This window comes from Oncorhynchus gorbuscha, linkage group LG25 (genome assembly GCF_021184085.1).
Source record: "Oncorhynchus gorbuscha isolate QuinsamMale2020 ecotype Even-year linkage group LG25, OgorEven_v1.0, whole genome shotgun sequence".
In the NCBI taxonomy this organism is placed as follows: domain Eukaryota; kingdom Metazoa; phylum Chordata; class Actinopteri; order Salmoniformes; family Salmonidae; genus Oncorhynchus; species Oncorhynchus gorbuscha.
The window spans coordinates 30,134,381-30,153,526 of record NC_060197.1 but is presented as its reverse complement, the minus strand read 5'-3'; the positions used below and the strand labels follow the sequence as shown (position 1 = coordinate 30,153,526).

Here is a 19,146-nt window from a genome sequence, read left to right as displayed (position 1 = left end):
GTATAGTTATTTCATGTGTTGCTTTTTTCATTAAAGTCATGAGTAACCACCACGCTGCATTTCGGTCCGACTCTCTTTCTACAAACGAAGAACGCCGTTACATCAACATGAATCCCAAACATTACTAATAAACTTTTCCAAACAAGTCAAACATTGTGTCAGGACCCGGTTACAAACCCGGGTCTCCGGAGTGAGAAACAGTCACTTAACCAACTGAGCCACGAATAGTCGGCAGAACCCAGAAGATGAGGCAGACACAGCAGTACTTGAGACGGTGTATTTAATGAAGTAAAAAGTGAAGTTCTTCAGGAAAACATGTAACTCCACAACCTCAAAAAGAATCCTACAAGAACAAAGGTAATCCTCCAAGACAAAAAAAGGTAAATCCACAAGGTGGAAGATAAAGCACAAAAAGCCTCAAAAGATACTCAAAAAACAAACAAACAAGAACAAAAAAAACAGAATTCCACAAGAGAGTCCACCGGGATCAACAAGAGTTCTCAGAGTACTAGGGCTGGGTGCTAACATACAAACACAGAGAAAAGACCAGAGGAAAACAAAGGGTTTAAATACAATCAGGGGAAACGAGGCACAGGTGCAAATAATAATGGGGATCAAGGGAAAACAAAAGGTCAAAAGGGTACAATGGGGGCATCTAGTGACCAAAAACCGGAACAACACTGGCCAAATCCTGACACATTGTTTATAATCAAACCTTAGGTACCCTAATACATAAAATAAGCGATAAAATGTATTCATAGATAGGTCTTTACCGGAGACAAATACCAAAGAATATAGATTTTTTTTCATAGGTTAATAGATAGGTCTTTACCGGAGAAACATATCAAAGAAAGCGTTCTCTTCCACGCGCTTGGAAATACTACAGCCAAAATGGGAGCCACCTAGAAAAACTACAATTTCTGCCTCATTTTTCCAAAAACCAGCCTGAAACTCTGTCTGAAGACTTTTGACATCTAGTGGAAGCCCTAGGAACCAGGACCGCTGCACCCGGCGGGAATCCAGTATCCGATGGACGGTATATGACACGAGGCGGAGGGGGAGGTCTGTCTGCCGGGACAAGGGGAGAAAAAACAACAGGTTTTAATAAGGAAATGTGAAACGTGGGATTAATCTTAAGGGATCTGGGTAAGTGTAGGCGATAAGAAACTGGGTTAACTCTCCTGGCAACCTTAAAGGGACCGATGTATTTTTGGGACAGCTTGCGAGACTCCACCCGTAGTGGTAAGTCTCTTGTGGAGAGCCAGACTCTCTGGCCGGGGCGCAGGGTAGGCCCGGGATGGCGACGTCTGTTGGCTTGTTGTTGGTACCTCTGTGAGGAACGCATAAGATTAAGACGGGTCTTCCTCCACATAAGCCGACAGCGTCTGACGAACTTCAAGGCTGAAGGCACTCTGACTTCTGCCTCCTGGTCCGGGAACAATGGAGGGGCATAGCCAAACTGACACTCGTGCGGGGACATACCAGTGGAGGAGGAGCGCAAGGTGTTGTGCGCGTATTCGGCCCAAACAATGAAGGACGACCATGTGGACGGGTTGTTACGAGTCATACATCGGAGGGTGGTTTCCAGCTCTTGATTCATCCTCTCAGTTTGGCCGTTGGATTCCGGATGGTACCCTGAAGATAGACTGGCAGAAGCCCCCATGAGTTGGCAGAAGGCCTTCCAAAACCTAGAGGCGAACTGGGGACCTCTGTCAGAAACCATATCTTGAGGAATGCCGAAGACTCAGAACACATGATTAATTACCAACTCAGCCGTTTCCTTGGCAGAAGGTAACTTAGTCAGAGGGACGAACCTGGCCGCCTTTGAAAACCTGTTGATAATGACTAGGATAGTAGTATTGCCATGGGATGGAGGAAGGCCAGTAATGAAGTCCAACGAGATATGGGACCAGGGTCTGTGGGGAACAGGTAAAGGGTGAAGGAGTCCTTGCGGGCGGAGGTGAGAAGATTTGCCCTGGCAGCACACGGGGCAGGCATTAACGAAAGTGGCAACTTCTTCTCTTATGGTAGGCCACCAGAACTTACGCTGGATGAACTCCAAGGTGCGACCTACGCCCGGGTGACAGGTGAGGCGAGAGGAGTGCCCCCACAGAAGGACCTGAGTCCTCACTGCCTTGGGGACAAACAACCGATTGGCAGGACCTCCTTTCGGGTCCGGTTCAATAGCTTGAGCTCGTCTCACGGTATCCTCAACTTGCCACGAGATCGGAGCCACGATCTTAGCAGCAGGAAGGACAGGCATGTCCGTGTCATCTCGAATGGCAGGAGCGTAGACTCGGGACAGGGCATCCGGTTTGAGATTCTTCGACCCGGGCCGATAGGTGAGGATAAACTGGAATCGATTGAAGAAAAGAGACCATCTAGCTTGTCTAGAGTTCAACCGCTTCGCCTGCTGGATATACTCCAGATTTTTGTGGTCCGTAAGCACTTGAAACGGGTGAGATGCCCCCTCGAGCCAGTGTCTCCATTCCTTCAATGCCATCTTAACCGCTAGGAGTTCACGATCCCCCACATCGTAGTTCCTCTCAGCCGGGGTAAGACGGTGTGAGAAGAAAGAGCACGGATGAAGCTTCTTGTCTTCACCCCTCTGAGACAGGACAGCTCCAACACCAACCTCTGAGGCGTCTACCTCCACCACAAACGGTTCATCCGTAGTCGGTAGTATCAGGATGGGAGCAGAGAGGACGCACTGCTTGAGTCCTTGGAAGGACGTCTCAGCTTCTCTTCCCCACAACATTTACATTTACATTTAAGTAATTTAGCAGACGCTCTTATCCAGAGCGACTTACAAATTGGTGCATTCACCTTATGACATCCAGTGGAACAGTCACTTTACAATAGTGCATCTAAATCTTAAAGGAGGGGGGGGGTGAGAGGGATTACTTATCCTATCCTAGGTATTCCTTAAAGAGGTGGGGTTTCAGGTGTCTCCGGAAGGTGGTGATTGACTCCGCTGTCCTGGCGTCGTGAGGGAGTTTGTTCCACCATTGGGGGGCCAGAGCAGCGAACAGTTTTGACTGGGCTGAGCGGGAGCTGTACTTCCTCAGTGGTAGGGAGGCGAGCAGGCCAGAGGTGGATGAACGCAGTGCCCTTGTTTGGGTGTAGGGCCTGATCAGAGCCTGGAGGTACTGAGGTGCCGTTCCCCTCACAGCTCCGTAGGCAAGCACCATGGTCTTGTAGCGGATGCGAGCTTCAACTGGAAGCCAGTGGAGAGAACGGAGGAGCGGGGTGACGTGAGAGAACTTGGGAAGGTTGAACACCAGACGGGCTGCGGCGTTCTGGATGAGTTGAAGGGGTTTAATGGCACAAAAACCTTGCATTGCCACCCTTGGTTAAAGCTGAGAGAGGGGCTGCCACCAAGCTGAAGTTCTTGATGAACTTGCGGTAAAAGTTAGTGAAGCCCAGGAGACGCTGAACTTTCTTAACGGATTTGGGGGTGGGCCAATCCGCTACCGCCCCTACCTTCCTGGGGTCCATTTGGACTCGACCGGGTTCCACTACAAATCCCAGGAATTGTACTCGGGATGAATGGAATTCACATTTTTCCGGCTTAACGTACAGATGGCTGTCTAGGAGGCGTTTGAGTACTTGTCTGACATGCTTAGTGTGTTCTTGAAGAGAGCTCGAAAAGATGAGGATGTCATCCAAGTAAACGAACACAAATATGTTAAGCATATCCCTAAGCACATCGTTTATGAGCGCTTGGAACACCGCTGGGGCGTTGGTCAGGCCGAAGGGCATCACCAAGTATTCATAGTGACCAGTAGTCGTGTTGAAAGCGGTCTTCCACTCGTCACCAGGTCTGATCCGCACAAGATGGTATGCGTTCCGCAGGTCAAGCTTAGTGAAAACAACTGCTTCCTGGAGCAGCTCAAAGGCTGTGGCCATAAGGGGTAGCGGGTAACGGTTACGGACGGTTATGGCATTGAGTCCCCGGTAGTCGATGCAAGGACGTAATCCACCGTCTTTCTTGGCCACAAACAAAAACCCTGCCCCCGCCGGGGAGGTGGATGGACGCATGAGGGCTGCTTCCAGAGCGTCCTTGATGTAGGTATCCATAGCAGCTTGTTCGGGTGGAGATAGGGAAAAGATCCGACCCCTGGGAGGGCAAGTGCCCGGAAACAGTTCGATGGGGCAATCATAAGGTCTATGGGGTGGTAGCATGGTGGCCCTCTGTTTGCTAAATACCAGTTTGAGGTCATGGTAACACTCGGGAACTCGGGTCAGGTCGATGGATTCTAAAGACTCAGGAGTAGAACTCGGGGAATTCGGGAAAATACAAGTAGCTTGGCACGTAGGACCCCACTGCTTGATAGTGCCCACAGACCAGTCGATGTGAGGGTTATGGCTGTGAAGCCAGGGGTATCCAAGGACGAGAGGGAACTCGGAACAGGAGATCAAATGAAAGTTCATCAATTCTGGTGTTGTGAAACTGAAAGTCGCAAGGAGGTAGTGACATGAGTGACAAGTCCAGATCCCAAAGGGCTTCCATCCAATGAAGTAACCCTCATGGGGTCACTTAGAGGTTCAGAGGGAACGCCATTCTCCTTCGCCCAGACACCATCCATGAAGTTACCTGCGGCTCCAGAGTCTACCAAGGCTTAAAGGTGAAGCTTGTGGTTGTCCCAGGAAAGGGTGACTGGAATGAGCGGATGGGAGGAGGTTATGTTTCCCGTTACAGTTCCCCCCCGGTCTGTACGGGACAGAGCGTTTCCCTGGAGTCCGGGACACGTGGAACGGAAATGGCCCGGTTTGCCGCAATATAGACAGCGTCGCTCCCTCATCCGGCGGTCTCTCTCAGCCTGGGAGATGCGTCCAATCTGCATGTGTTCCGGTGGAGCCAGCGAGTCAGGACCACTGCTTGGGCCCTGAAACACTCGTTTGAATTCCTCAGCAAAGGCAGAGTAGCTGGCACAGCAGGAACTATGGGCATCCCACACAGCAGTAGCCCAGGCCAGGGCTTTTTCCAACAGCAGGGTGATGATATATGCGATCTTAGACCGGTCGGTGGGGAACAGCGAGGGTTGCAGCTCGAAGGAGAGAGAACATTGGGTGAGAAACCCTTTACAAGCACTTGGATCACCTGAGAACTGTTGGGGAGGTGGAAGACGAGGTTCAGCCAGAGGGTTAACTGCCATGGGTACGTGAATCTGAGGTACTGGGACGGGAACTGTTGCCGGGGTAAGTCGATCAGATATCTGCTTTATGGAAGTCAGCATCTCCGACAGAAGAGGAGAATGTCTAGCCATTAAGGCCTCTTGCTGAACCATGGCGGCTACGTGGCGTTGGACAGTCTCCTGGTGGTGGGACAGCATGGCAACAAGGTCCTGGGAACTGGCTGCCTCTGGGTTCATTTTTCGCTCTGTGTTTCTGTCAGGACCCAGTTACGAACCCAGGTCTCCGGAGTGAGAAACAGTCACTTAACCAACTGAGCCACGAATAGTCGGCAGAACCCAGAAGATGAGGCAGACACAGCAGTACTTGAGACGGTGTATTTAATGAAGTAAAAAGTGAAGTTCTTCAGGAAAACATGTAGCTCCACAACCTCAAAAGGAATCCTACAAGAACAAAGGTAATCCTCCAAGACAAAAAAAGTAAATCCACAAGGTGGAAGATAAAGCACAAAAAGCCTCAAAAGATACTCAAAAAAACAAACAAACAAGAACAAAAAAAACAGAATTCCACAAGAGAGTCCACCGGGATCAACAAGAGTTCTCAGAGTACTAGGGCTGGGTGCTAACATACAAACACAGAGCAAAGAACAGAGGAAAACAAAGGGTTTAAATACAATCAGGGGAAACGAGGCACAGGTGCAAATAATAATGGGGATCAAGGGAAAACAAAAGGTCAAAAGGCACAATGGGGGCATCTAGTGACCAAAAACCGGAACAACCCTGGCCAAATCCTGACACATTGTTTATAATCAAACCTTAGGTACCCTAATACATAAAATAAGCGATAAAATGTATTCATAGATAGGTCTTTACCGGAGACAAATACCAAAGAATATAGAATTTTTTTCATAGGTTAATAGATAGGTCTTTACCGGAGAAACATATCAAAGAACGCGTTCTCTTCCACGCGCTTGGAAATACTACAGCCAAAATGGGAGCCACCTAGAAAAACTACAATTTCTGCCTAATTTTTCCAAAAACCAGCCTGAAACTCTGTCTGAAGACTTTTGACATCAAGTGGAAGCCCTAGGAACTGCAATCTGGCAGGACTTGGCCTTATAATAAAAGTGATAGCAATTGAAAATAGTGGTAGGCTGAATTTTTTGGAGGGGGATGGTTTGTCCTCGGGGTTTCGCCTGCCATATTAGTTCTGTTATACTCATAGACATCATTTTAACAGTTTTAGAATCTGTAGAGTGTTTTCTATCCAAATCGACCAATTATATACATTTCCTAACTTCTGGGTCTGACTAACAGGCAGTTTACTTTGGGCACACTTTTCATCCGGACGTAAAAATACTGCCCCCTAACCAAGAGAAGTTAAAATAACCTTCGGGCCGACTGGGAGCCCAAGGCTGGTTAGGAGACACCGCAAGGGACTCTATGTAATTGTGATGAACTGAGAGAATATTAGGGTAGCACTGTAATTCATTAATCTTATGCTGTCTTCCCTGCTCCTCTGTTTTACCTCTTTCCTTTTCTGTCTTTTACACCTTTCTCCCCACCTCTTTTCTTCCTCTTTATAATGCACACCATAGGTGCATTGAAGTACAGATTGAACTTGTATTTATAATAGAATATTACAAATATAATATTTATAATGCATATGTTATGTATTTATGACACCTTGATAATGAACTTTCAATTAAGCATTTCGCATTCTCCACTGGTTGAAACTAAGTATCTTATTGGAATACTACACCTGTACTGTGTCCACAGATTAATGCAGATGAAGGGAGTTAGATATGCATAGGTGTATTTATGTATATATGAATTACAAATCAGTCTTTACTTAAATCTTGTTTCTAGTCAATTGCATAGTTACAATGTGTAATCATTGATGTCCCAGGAGCAGGAGTGGTAAACACTGTTGAAGTGTATAATTGTAATACATACATGCAGACACTGCATCATTCAAAGAATGGAGTTTGATACACCTGGTATTGGATATGACTGAAAAAGAATGTCTCACAGAGACATTTATTTGCCAAGGAATAATACACGATCAGTGAATATATTCAATGTACAAGCTACAATGTGGGGAACTTATGCGTGGTAATAACTACAGTACATGTATATAGGACTTGCATCCTTGGCACAATAAAGTTATTATATTCTACTCAATCCATATGCTTCAAACTGGTTTTCACAGGAGTCCCCATTTAGACGTGAAGTCGATAAACCAACTATAATAGCTGAGGTTCATAGATAGGTTCTGAACTAATATTCATAACAAAAGTTTAGGGTCCATACACAGATTGGCTACATACTGTAGGTATACAGTTATTTTCATCCTCCACTACACAATAAGCAAATAAATAGTTAGCTAGCAATGTTCCTTCAGCTGTATTGCATGGCAAATATAAGCAAGGCAAGCTAACACAATTGTACTTTCAATTTGCAGTAAATGCTTTAGCAAGCTATATTCTTTATATCCACTGTTTCACAAGACGACAGCCTGGTTTGCTAGTTTTCACAGGAGTCCCTAAAACATTAAACAACACAAATTACAAATTCATTCTTATGTCATAACACTAGCAAGCTAGCTGGCTAATGTTGGCTAGTCAGCTAACTTGCTAAAGAGAGATTTTCGTAAATTAAATTTATGACAAAAAATGATGCACAAACATTTGCCTCAACATTAACTTAGTACTGTAACGTCGGGATAGTGATGGGTGTGGAGTCAGACGCAGAGAGCAGAAGGTAGACGGGAAAAAACGCTTTGATGTCCTCAAGCACAGTAACAGGGACAAACATGGGTGAAGCCCAAAACACAGGTGCAACAAAACCCAAACCCACTGTTACCAAAATACCGGACAGCGAAAACCCAAAAGAACACAAACACCACTAACGTAGAATAACCACAAGCCCGCACAAACACCAGCGGGCTAAACTAACTTAAATAACACCCATCCCAAAACCCCAACAAGGAACAGGTGAAAACAATTAGACAAAAACAAACAAAAAGGAAAAAGGGATCGGTGGCAGCTAGTAGACCGGCGACGACGACCGCCGAGCACCACCCGAACAGGAAGGGGAGCCAGCTTTGGTGGTATTCGTGACAAGGTCTCTGTTGTGTGTTAGAGATGTGTTAATTTTTTTATAGGGTGACCCTGAATGGCAAAGTACCCAGCAGTAGACAATTATATTGATCACTTCTAAAGACAAATAAAGAGTTTAGCCAAAATAGCCTTTATCATTATGTTTTTCTTCCCTTAGAATTTCCTGTCCTGACTTTGCACTGATCACAGCCCCCTATTCCGAGAAGCACCTTATAAGGAGAATATGATTGAGGTCTGAAGTAGAGGAGGGGCCAGTGAGGGTACGCATCTCTTCCTGTGGTGTGAGTGACAGGAAGGAGCAGCTCAGTGTAGAGCGAGACCTGCTGAGGTGAACATCACTGGGCTTCTCATAGACTGACACTGTGGGCTGAAATGTCCTTTATGCTCTCTCTTTCATTCTCTTTTGCTCTCTCTCTCTCTCTCTCTCTCTCTCTCTCTCTCTCTCTCTCTCTCTCTCTCTCTCTCTCTCTCTCTCTCTCTCTCTCTCTCTCTGTGTGTGTGTGGAAGAGTAAATGCCTGGGTGATTTAAGGGCATGGGTGGTATTTACACACCTCTCTCTCTTCATCTGTTCATCTGGACGGTAAACACCAGACCCCTACCATTCATTTAGATGTGCAAAGCATGTCAAGAATATATACAACAAGCTAAAATAATTTTCCAAACCCTAAACTGTGCAGGTTTTCTTGAACTATGGGTCCTGAATTATGAGAATACATCTATAATCACATACTCTTCTGCTTACTTTGGGTCATTGGGGGACGATTCGGGTCATTGGGAGGACAGTCAATTTATCATTTGGGTCTCGTGTTGAAAACATTTAACAAACCTAAAGCATATTACAAGAGGACAAAGTGCAGATAAAGATTGAGTGTCTCAATAGTTTTGTCAACTCTTCCTTCATGAAAAAAAAATATTGGTAACAAACAAAAGGTTTGCAATTATGCCAACATATATTATTGAATGCTATTGTGTTTACAACTAATATTAGTATTTATTTGTGGAGGCTTATGATGAAAACCAACAGCCATGAATGCAGCTTTAATGCAGTGGTGGGTAAATTTACATTATGGGTTACCTTAACATTTGGGCTGGTCTGGGTTGGGATAGGTGGTATTAGCAGCACCAGAGATCATTCACGGTTTCCTGTCCAAACATCAAAAGAGAAATAATTTCACAAAATGTTTAATTTCTCTCAAAAATTATGTATGAGTATCAAGCAAATATTTGACTGCTTTGATCAAGTAACTGAATTGGGGCGGTTAATCCCCGAGCTGACAAGGTAAAAATCTGTCATTCTGCCTCTGAACAAGGCAGTTAACCCACTGTTCCTAAGCCGTCATTGAAAATATGAATTTGTTCTTAACTAAACAGATTAAATAAATAAATAAAATATAATTGCTTAATGTCTTCTTAAAAAGTAATTCCCGGGAAACTCAAATTATGGTAAGCCAGAGGACACATTTAGATTGTAGTCAGCCAATAAAATCTATCCTTTCAGTGTTCCCTCCTACTGCATGAATGGTACATGTAAAGTGCCATCATATATAGTGTGCATGTAAAGTGTCCCACTGTCAGACCCACACACGAGACAGTGCAGAAGGGGCTAATGTTACAATGATGAATAGAGAAGTATTTATGTTTTACATCAACTTGGGTAAGAGTAAGACATTTGAATTGAGTTCCTACATTTACAGTATGTAGTTTAAATATGATAGGGGAAGTAGGATGTTCTGTCTGTAACGGGTAGAAATGGTTTATCCATGTGTTTGTCTTTGATCCATTTTGTTTGTTTGTTTTGACAGTTTGTGCTTTTAGCAAACCAAACGTAATCCAACCAACCCCTGTGATGTTGGCCAAGGTAGTTATGATTCCAACAACTTTATCAAGGACTTTACTGAGACCAATCGTTTGGGTGTGAGGAGAGGAGACTACAGCTGTAACTTGACCATATCCAAGACAGAGCCAGGGGACTCAGCTACATACTATTGTTCCACTAATTCCATCTATGAGCAAACATTTGGTGACAGAACTGTTTCATTTGTCAAAGGTAACTAAACATTTGCTTCTTAATTTTAAAAATGTATGGCCCTGTATATTGGTATGTTCGTGTGACTGCTACGTCAAATGCTAGTTATAAATACATGGCCTTTTATGTATTTCACCAAACCATCTTAGTCTTACTTTAGTCTCTCTCTCTGTTTTCAGACTCAGAGTCCAACAGCATGTCTGTGCTCCAGCAGTCTGTGTCTGAGTCAGTCCAGCCAGGAGGGTCTGTGACTCTGAACTGTACAATACACACTGAGACCTGTGCAGGAGAACACAGTGTCTATTGCTTCAGACATGGCTCAGGAGAAACCCGTCCAAGAATCATTTACACCCATGGAAACTGGAGTGATCAGTGTGAGAAGAGCCCTGATGTTGGGTCTCCTCCACAGAGCTGTGTCTACAACCTCCCCAAGAGGAACCTCAGCCTCTCTGATGCTGGGACTTACTACTGTGCTGTGGCCTCATGTGGGGAGATACTCTTTGGGAACGGGACCAAGTTGGACATTGACGGTAGGTGATACAGCTTCTATTTTAGTTTATATCTACTGTATAGAACATACATTTACTTGCTATTCTGGTTTCTTCTATTACTGTTTGAATTTCAACAGACCATAGAGCAGATCCTCTTCTCTTGGTGTCCTGCCTGGGTGTAGTATTGTGTGTCACGTTCACCTTGATCATTGTCCTGGTTTGCATCATGTACAAGATGAACAACACAACATGTGTGCAGTGCAGAGGTAAGTTACTATCCCTTGCTATTCGTTGATGTCACCATTTGTTACTGTTTCAGTAGTGGAAGAAGTAGAAGTATCCTAATCTTTTTTGTCATTCGTTTTAGGACTCGTCTCACAGACCAGAGGTCCTGCAGTTACCAGATCAGATGTAGGGGTAAGCAGAAATACTTTTATATTGTCTGAAGTCTATCGTAAAGTCTGTTATTAACCAACTTCCCTATTGTGGGTAAAAAAAATCTACATTTAAAATAATGTATTGTCAATAATGCTATTTTGTGCTTCACAGGACCACGATGGAGACAGTCTCCATTACGTAGCTCTGAATCTGAGCAACAAGAAGAACAGGTCTAGAAGACAGAGGTCACATGGGGACAGTGGTGTATGCTGGGATCAGACAGTAGAACTGGATGAATGAACCAATTATAATTTTATACTAGATAACTCTTTATTAACTAGTTCTAGCTTCATGAACTATCTATGAATTTGTACGCAGTCAAATGTGATGAAAACAGTGGTCATAGCTTTTTTGTTATTCAAAGTTTAATAATGGAATGCATTGCTACTCTGACAAGCAATTTTTTTAAATAATAATAATTAGGGGGGTGCTTATATTTGTCTTGGTACACAAGTGTGCAATGGAAATTTTATTTTTATGCTAACCCCAACTCCCCCTGAGACACCCGCAGAGAGTGGGTTCACAGCCAGGGTCACCATTGTACAGCACCCCTGGAGCAATTAGGGTTAAGTGCCTTGCCCAAGGGCACAGTGACAGTTTAAAAAATAAATTGTATTGTATTTGTTGTGCCCATTTTAGCAACAATAAACTAGTTGATTCTGTAAAGAAAAAAAAGGGTTTCCAACTGTTTGAATTTGAATAAATTGAACCCACTGCATACTATGATGATATGACGCGTTGTACAGACGGATGCTCTTAACTGTCTCAGACATTATGATCTGTTTACAAAGCCTTGTTGTCATGTTTTGTCTTATATTGTCTTGTCATTTTTCTTTCCCTTCTGTTCGTTTTCCCCCTGCTGGTCTTTTTAGGTTCGTTCCCTTTTTTCTCTCTCCCTCCCTCTCTCTCTTCTCTCTATCGTTCCGTTCCTGCTCCCAGCTGTTCCTATTCCCCTAATCAATCATTTAGTCTTTCCACTCCTGTTCCCTATCTTTTCCCCTGATTAGAGTCCCTATTTCTCCCCTTGTTTTCCGTTTCTGTCCTGTCGGATCCTTGTATATTGTTCACCGTGCTGTGTCTTTGTATCGCCCTGTCGTGTCGTGTTTCCCTCAGATGCTGCGTGGTGAGCAGGTGTCTGAGTCTGCTACGGTCAAGTGCCTTCCCGAGGCAACCTACAGTTTATGATCGAGTCTCCAGTCTGTTCTCGTCATTACGAGTGGAATTGTTTTTTATGCTTTATTTACCGCTCCGATTTGTCTAGGAGTATTGCAGATTTCCTTTACTGGATTAAAGACTCTGTTTTCGCCAAGTCGCTTTTGGGTCCTCATTCACCTGCATAACAGAAGGATCCGACCAAAGAATGGACCCAGCGACTACAGACGCTCGTAACACTGCCGTCGAGATCCAAGGAGCCATGCTCGGCAGACACGAGCAGGAATTGTCTGCTGCTCGTCATGCCGTGGAGAACCTGGCCGCTCAGGTTTCCGACCTCTCTGGACAGTTCCAGAGTCTTCGTCTCGTGCCACCTGTTACTTCCTGGTCTGCCGAGCCTCCGGAACCTAGGGTTAATAACCCACCTTGTTACTCCGGGCAGCCCACGGAGTGCCGCTCCTTTCTCACCCAGTGTGATATTGTGTTCTCTCTCCAACCCAACACATACTCTAGAGAGAGAGCTCGGGTTGCTTACGTCATATCACTCCTTACTGGCCGGGCTCGAGAGTGGGGCACAGCTATCTGGGAGGCAAGGGCTGATTGTTCTAACAATTACCAGAACTTTAAAGAGGAGATGATTCAGGTTTTTGACCGTTCAGTTTTTGGTAGGGAGGCTTCTAGGGCCCTGGCTTCCCTATGCCAAGGTGATCGATCCATAACGGATTACTCTATAGAGTTTCGCACTCTTGCTGCCTCTAGTGACTGGAACGAGCCGGCGCTGCTCGCTCGTTTTCTGGAGGGACTCCACGCAGTGGTTAAAGATGAGATTCTCTCCCGGGAGGTTCCTTCCAGTGTGGACTCTTTGATTGCTCTCGCCATCCGCATAGAACGACGGGTAGATCTTCGTCACCAAGCTCGTGGAAGAGAGCTCGCGTCAACGGTGTTTCCCTGCTCCGCATCGCAACCATCTCCCTCCTCTGGCTCAGAGACTGAGCCCATGCAGCTGGGAGGTATTCGCATCTCGACTAAGGAGAGGGAACGGAGGATCACCAACCGCCTGTGCCTCTATTGCGGACTTGCTGGACATTTTGTCAATTCATGTCCAGTAAAAGCCAGAGCTCATCAGTAAGCGGAGGGCTACTGGTGAGCGCTACTACTCAGGTCTCTCCATCTAGATCCTGTACTACTATGTCGGTCCATCTACGCTGGACCGGTTTGGGTGCTACATGCAGTGCCTTGATAGACTCTGGGGCTGAGGGTTGTTTCATGGACGAAGCATGGGCTCGGAAACATGACATTCCTTTCAGACAGTTAGACAAGCCTACGCCCATGTTCGCCTTAGATGGTAGTCATCTTCCCAGTATCAGATTTGAGACACTACCTTTAACCCTCACAGTATCTGGTAACCACAGTGAGACTATTTATTTTTTGATTTTTCGTTCACCTTTTACACCTGTTGTTTTGGGTCATCCCTGGCTAGTATGTCATAATCCTTCTATTAATTGGTCTAGTAATTCTATCCTATCCTGGAACGTTTCTTGTCATGTGAAGTGTTTAATGTCTGCCATCCCTCCCGTTTCTTCTGTCCCTACTTCTCAGGAGAAACCTGGCGATTTGACAGGAGTGCCGGAGGAATATCATGATCTGCTCACGGTCTTCAGTCGGTCCCGAGCCAACTCCCTTCCTCCTCACCGGTCGTATGATTGTAGTATTGATCTCCTTCCGGGGACCACTCCTCCTCGTGGTAGACTATACTCTCTGTCGGCTCCCGAACGTAAGGCTCTCGAGGATTATTTGTCTGTGTCTCTTGACGCCGGTACCATAGTGCCTTCTTCCTCTCCGGCCGGGGCGGGGTTTTTTTTTGTTAAGAAAAAGGACGGTACTCTGCGCCCCTGCGTGGATTATCGAGGCTGAATGACATAACGGTTAAGAATCGTTATCCGCTTCCCCTTATGTCATCAGCCTTCGAGATTCTGCAGGGAGCCAGGTGCTTTACTAAGTTGGACCTTCGTAACGCTTACCATCTCGTGCGCATCAGAGAGGGGGACGAGTGGAAAACGGCGTTTAACACTCCGTTAGGGCATTTTGAGTACCGGGTTCTGCCGTTTGGTCTCGCCAATGCGCCAGCTGTTTTTCAGGCATTAGTTAATGATGTTCTGAGAGACATGCTGAACATCTTTGTTTTTGTCTACCTTGACGATATCCTGATTTTTTCACCGTCACTCGAGATTCATGTTCAGCACGTTCGACGTGTTCTCCAGCGCCTTTTAGAGAATTGTCTCTACGTGAAGGCTGAGAAGTGCTCTTTTCATGTCTCCTCCGTTACTTTTCTCGGTTCCGTTATTTCCGCTGAAGGCATTCAGATGGATTCCGCTAAGGTCCAAGCTGTCAGTGAGTGGCCCGTTCCAAGGTCACGGGTCGAGTTGCAGCGCTTTCTAGGTTTCGCTAATTTCTATCGGCGTTTCATTCGTAATTTCGGTCAAGTTGCTGCCCCTCTCACAGCTCTTACTTCTGTCAAGACGTGTTTTAAGTGGTCCGGTTCCGCCCAGGGAGCTTTTGATCTTCTAAAAGAACGTTTTACGTCCGCTCCTATCCTCGTTACTCCTGACGTCACTAGACAATTCATTGTCGAGGTTGACGCTTCAGAGGTAGGCGTGGGAGCCATTCTATCCCAGCGCTTCCAGTCTGACGATAAGGTTCATCCTTGCGCTTATTTTTCTCATCGCCTGTCGCCATCTGAACGCAACTATGATGTGGGTAACCGCGAACTGCTCGCCATCCGCTTAGCCCTAGGCGAATGGCGACAGTGGTTGGAGGGGGCGACCGTTCCTTTGTCGTTTGGACAGACCATAAGAACCTTGAGTACATCCGTTCTGCCAAACGACTTAATGCTCGTCAAGCTCGTTGGGCGTTGTTTTTCGCTCGTTTCGAGTTTGTGATTTCTTACCGTCCGGGTAGCAAGAACACCAAGCCTGATGCCTTATCCAGTCTTTTTAGTTCTTCTGTGGCATCTACTGATCCCGAGGGGATTCTTCCTTATGGGCGTGTTGTCGGGTTGACAGTCTGGGGAATTGAAAGACAGGTTAAGCAAGCACTCACGCACACTGCGTCGCCGCGCGCTTGTCCTAGTAACCTTCTTTTCGTTCCTGTTTCTACTCGTCTGGCTGTTCTTCAGTGGGCTCACTCTGCCAAGTTAGCTGGTCATCCCGGCGTTCGAGGCACTCTTGCTTCTATTCGCCAGCGCTTTTGGTGGCCGACTCAGGAGCGTGACACGCGCCGTTTCGTGGCTGCTTGTTCGGACTGCGCGCAGACTAAGTCAGGTAACTCTCCTCCTGCCGGTCGTCTCAGACCGCTTCCCATTCCTTCTCGACCATGGTCTCACATCGCCCTAGACTTCATTACCGGTCTGCCTTTGTCTGCGGGGAAGACTGTGATTCTTACGGTTGTCGATAGGTTCTCTAAGGCGGCACATTTCATTCCCCTCGCTAAACTTCCTTCCGCTAAGGAGACGGCACAAATCATCATCGAGAATGTGTTCAGAATTCATGGCCTCCCGTCAGACGCCGTTTCAGACAGAGGCCCGCAATTCACGTCACAGTTTTGGAGGGAGTTCTGTCGTTTGATTGGTGCGTCCGTCAGTCTCTCTTCCGGGTTTCATCCCCAGTCTAACGGTCAAGCAGAGAGGGCCAATCAGACGATTGGTCGCATACTACGCAGCCTTTCTTTCAGAAACCCTGCGTCTTGGGCAGAACAGCTCCCCTGGGCAGAATACGCTCACAACTCGCTTCCTTCGTCTGCTACCGGGTTATCTCCGTTTCAGAGTAGTCTGGGTTACCAGCCTCCTCTGTTCTCATCCCAGCTTGCCGAGTCCAGCGTTCCCTCCGCTCAAGCGTTTGTCCAACGTTGTGAGCGCACCTGGAGGAGGGTGAGGTCTGCACTTTGCCGTTACAGGGCACAGACTGTGAGAGCCGCCAATAAACGTAGGATTAAGAGTCCTAGGTATTGTTGCGGCCAGAGAGTGTGGCTTTCCACTCGCAACCTTCCTCTTACGACAGCTTCTCGTAAGTTGACTCCGCGGTTCATTGGTCCGTTCCGTGTCTCCCAGGTCGTCAATCCTGTCGCTGTGCGACTGCTTCTTCCGCGACATCTTCGTCGCGTCCATCCTGTCTTCCATGTCTCCTGTGTCAAGCCCTTTCTTCGCACCCCGTTCGTCTTCCCTCCCCCTCCCGTCCTTGTCGAGAGCGCACCTATTTACAAGGTACGTAGGATCATGGACATGCGTTCTCGGGGACGGGGTCACCAATACTTAGTGGATTGGGAGGGTTACGGTCCTGAGGAGAGGAGTTGGGTCCCGTCTCGGGACGTGCTGGACCGTTCGCTGATTGATGATTTCCTCCGTTGCCGCCAGGATTCCTCCTCGAGTGCGCCAGGAGGCGCTCGGTGAGTGGGGGGGGGGTACTGTCATGTTTTGTCTTATATTGTCTTGTCATTTTTCTTTCCCTTCTGTTCGTTTTCCCCCTGCTGGTCTTTTTAGGTTCGTTCCCTTTTTTCTCTCTCCCTCCCTCTCTCTCTTCTCTCTATCGTTCCGTTCCTGCTCCCAGCTGTTCCTATTCCCCTAATCAATCATTTAGTCTTTCCACTCCTGTTCCCTATCTTTTCCCCTGATTAGAGTCCCTATTTCTCCCCTTGTTTTCCGTTTCTGTCCTGTCGGATCCTTGTATATTGTTCACCGTGCTGTGTCTTTGTATCACCCTGTCGTGTCGTGTTTCCCTCAGATGCTGCGTGGTGAGCAGGTGTCTGAGTCTGCTACGGTCAAGTGCCTTCCCGAGGCAACCTACAGTTTATGATCGAGTCTCCAGTCTGTTCTCGTCATTACGAGTGGAATTGTTTTTTATGCTTTATTTACCGCTCCGATTTGTCTAGGAGTATTGCAGATTTCCTTTACTGGATTAAAGACTCTGTTTTCGCCAAGTCGCTTTTGGGTCCTCATTCACCTGCATAACACTTGTGGTGAAGGTGGAAGTGTTGCAGTAACTTTCCACTGATGGAAACTAACCTCTTATAGACATTTAACACAGGAAGACTGACCTGCACCCACACTACTCTCCACTTTGTCCCTTAGGGCCCTGTATTGTTCACACACCTTAGTGTGAAACAGACCTTTAGTGCAACAAGGACTTCTCAACACAAATGTGTAGGTCAAAGTTTACTTAATTATGTGAAGTCTAGCAGTACTGCATCATGTTATGGTAAATTATTTGCAACAGAACTACTCATAGTGAAAGTTGCACAACAGCCACTACCATGGAATGAGGACAGGCTATGGTTAAGTTTTTATTAAGACATCTGCCTACTTATTGCATGGGACACACACCTCACAGCTCGTCTTTATCGATATCCAAGATATTACTATTACACTCAACTGAGTTTTAGTTTAGTGTTGGCTAGTCTTTGCTGTCTTCGTAGAGTGATTATTTAGAGTGTGTAGTCACAGCAACCTATTTCAAGGTAGGCTTTGTTCTGCTATGAACAAAACACGAGGTTGTAGCTAGATGTACTTTGGTGAGGCCTGTTGGGCTTCTGCACAGGACCTACCGAACCTCTCTCTCTCTCTCTCTCTGATGTAAAGCATCATCATCATCTGGGACAAGAAGGATGAGCCTCCTCATATTTATATCATTTGAGGGCTTTTATCTGTCCATACATTGGATAATACTTTGTAAGTGAGATATTGCTGGTTAAGTAAAGACAATTATCATGTTTTCTGTAGATGTGTCTTTGTGTTAGAAACCCTACAGGATGACAGGGTCATAAAATGTGGCCAACAAGGTCACAACTACGGTATGACTCCCATGGACAACAACGGCAAGAACAACTGATGAAGTGAAGTGATCCATTGATGCTTGTGGTTATGTCTTATACGTTCCGGTGGACAAGCCCTCAGGTGGACGGCTGTAGTACATAGTATTGTAGACAGTATGAGCTGTATTTTTGTATTATAAAGAATAAATTCAAGTCACATTCAGTTAAAAAAAAGTGCTATTAACATAGTCATTCAAACTTGCAATGTGATGAAGTTGTGCAACACATGTTCAAGCTGTACAACAACATGAATGTACAGCGTTTGTTGCATTCGTGAGCCAATCAAATTTGAACATCCAGATCAGATGGTACCGGAGATCAACCAATGAAAGAAAACACAAGTTTCCTTTCTCTTCTGTAGAGAGACTGCATTTCACACAGGTCAATATCATCACTTGAAGGAACAAGCAAGATGGACCAACTCTTCATCTTTCTTTTCATCTGGAAAGCTTGTAAGTAACATCTAGGTCAATTTACTAATCTTATAACTGTTAAACATACCTCACAGGTCCTTACTATATTTGGTGCATGTGCTTTCAACATGTTACATGTATTATTATAATTCAGGAGTATCTAAAACACAAATAATTGTTCAGCCTGCTTCTTTCCAGAAGGAGGCAGTGTGACTATTGATTGCCACATGACCAGTGAGAACATCAACTACATGGTATGGTACAAACTCACCACTGACATGGTGCTTCAATACATTACTAAATATTCAAAGCACCAGAGTGATGTACCATTCTACAATGAATTTGATGATGGGTGATTCTCTGTGCTGGCTGGCAAAAACACATTTCAACATTTCTGCCACCTGGCAAGAGGACCTTGGGACCTACAATTGTGGGAAGATTTTCTTGAATCATATGCTGTTTGCTGATGGAATCTTGTTAATGCTGACAGGTGAAAATATAACAAA

General features: G+C 45.8%; 1 pseudogene; it reads left to right on the top strand.

The window, feature by feature from the left end:
• Positions 1–9,893: 9,893 nt before the first annotated feature.
• On the top strand, positions 9,894–18,244 carry LOC124013851 (annotated as a pseudogene).
• Positions 18,245–19,146: the final 902 nt, after the last annotated feature.